Source organism: Apium graveolens, chromosome 3, assembly GCF_009905375.1.
Source record: "Apium graveolens cultivar Ventura chromosome 3, ASM990537v1, whole genome shotgun sequence".
NCBI classification, from domain to species: domain Eukaryota; kingdom Viridiplantae; phylum Streptophyta; class Magnoliopsida; order Apiales; family Apiaceae; genus Apium; species Apium graveolens.
In genome coordinates this window covers 241,703,005-241,705,180 of record NC_133649.1, presented here as the reverse complement: position 1 = coordinate 241,705,180, position 2,176 = coordinate 241,703,005, and the positions used below count along the sequence as shown (strand labels likewise).

Here is a 2,176-nt window from a genome sequence, read left to right as displayed (position 1 = left end):
CTACTGGTTCAGTGCTGCTGCAGGTAACATACATTGTTGTGCACTTTTAATAATAGTTATGTCATGGCATAGTAGTTTGGTATATATATTAGTAATTCATTAGAATGTTGATCTAAGGAAAACTTCATTTTTTACATGATATATAAATTTGGTAAATATATATTTGCACTATATTGACTTAATAGTTACACGGCAGGCGTATGACATTGATGAAGACAATTTATTTAATTTTGACACAAGCACCGCATATATTCCATTGGCGTTGGATGAAGTTGTTCGAAGCGGGGAGGTGCAACCGGGCCATACTATTGCAACAATAGGTCTTGGATAGTTTAGGATCTTTGTCTGGTGATGTGGATAAAATTTGGTTGTTTTTGTGAATTTGGAAATATATTATTAGTTGGGGCAGTTTTTTTAAATCCGTTAGTCGGCTTTGGTGAATTTGGTACCTTACTGGGATATAGTAGCAGATTTAGTGAATTATGATTTTGGGTGAATATTTTGTATTTGCAAAGTTTGGTGATATGTATATATATGGAAATTTGAATATAATGTTGATTTTGATTTTTGATAATTATTTTGTACATTTTTGGGCACATAATAATTAAATGTAACACATCACATGGTAGTGAAAAAACTGATGTTAAAAGCTATATAATACATTGATTTTAAAATAAAAACTTATGTTTCTGCACTATACATACATCAGTTTCAGTCTTTAACACATCACCTGAGAACTATTGTCTATTTTAGCATTTTTATGGGGGTATTTACATCGGTTAGAAACTGATGTGATAGTATGTTACATACATCAGTTCTGTTTGCAAAACTGATGTGATAAGCCATTTTAACATCGGTCTACAACCGATGTAAAAAATAAGGACTTTTCTCTACACCTACCTAGACATCGGGTTTTAAAATTTTTTACATCAGGTTAGAACCGATGTATATTGACTTTTTTCTAGTAGTGTGAGTTCTCTCTTTTGGCGAAGACAGCTGCAATCAGGAATGCTCTTACCCAATTTGTGCAGCAGTCTGGAGAGTCTTTGTGTGAGGCTTGTGAGTGATATAAGGAGATGCTCACGAATTTTCCTCACCATGGGATGCTTGACTAGATGATCATTAACTGCTTCTATAATGGTTTGGGTGTAACTTCTAGACCCATGTTTGATGCAGCATCAGGTGGAGCCTTGTGGGATAAAAACTATAATGAAGCTTATGAATTGATTGAACTGATGGCTGCTAATGAATACTAGAATCCTTCTCAGAGACTAACTCAACGGAAGGTAGCAGGAATTCTAGAGGTAGATGCAGCTACTGCTATAGCTGCTCAACTTTAGGCTTTGACGATGAAGGTGGATTCTTTGGCTAATAATGGATTTAATCAGATCACTAGTGTTTGTGAGCTTTGTGATGGTGCTCATGAGACAGAGCAGTATGCTATATCTAGTGAATCAGCTCAGTTTTTGAGCAACTTTTAGATGTCACAGCAACTAGCTCCAGCCATATATCATCCCAGTAACCGCAATCATCCTAACTTCAGCTGGAGCAATACTCAGAATGCGGTTCAACAGCCTTATCAGCAGTATGCAGTAAAGCAATACATCCCTCATGGTTTTCAGCAATCATAATATGCACCAAGACAACAACTCCAGCTGTAACAATCTAATAAAAAATCTGAATTGGAGGAGTTGAGGCTCATGTGCAAGAGCCAAACAGTGTCTATTAAGACCTTGAAGAATCAAATTGGGCAGATTTCTAATGCCTTGCTGAATCGTCAACCTGGCTCGCTACCTAGTGACACAGAAGTTCCAGGAAAGAAGGAAGCTAAAGAGCAGGTTAAGGCAATCACATTGAGGTCTGGGAAGGTTGCAAATCCCGAAAAATCTCAAGTTTCGGAAGATGAAGCAGTGACTGAGGAAGAACTGCAGAAGGAAGTAGAAGTGGAACCAAGGAAGACTACTATGGAACACACTCCTCCTGAGGGTAATACATGGGAGAAACAGATCTATCCTCCACCTCCCTTTCCTAAGAGGCTGCAGAAGAAAAAGATGGATAAGCAGTTTGAGAAGTTTCTGGAGGTGTTCAAGAAACTTCATATCAATATACCTTTCACTGAAGCTCTTGAACGGATGCCTAGTTATGTGAAGTTTCTGAAATGCATTCTCTCTCGGAA

At 37.5% G+C, this 2,176-nt stretch overlaps 1 non-coding gene across 1 annotated transcript; it reads right to left on the bottom strand.

Moving 5' to 3' along the window:
• Positions 1-998: 998 nt before the first annotated feature.
• Positions 999-1,105, bottom strand: LOC141715540 (small nucleolar RNA R71). The gene has a single exon (XR_012572299.1). It is a non-coding gene; the product is annotated as a small nucleolar RNA R71 (small nucleolar RNA).
• Between the last annotated feature and the right edge of the window lie 1,071 nt (positions 1,106-2,176).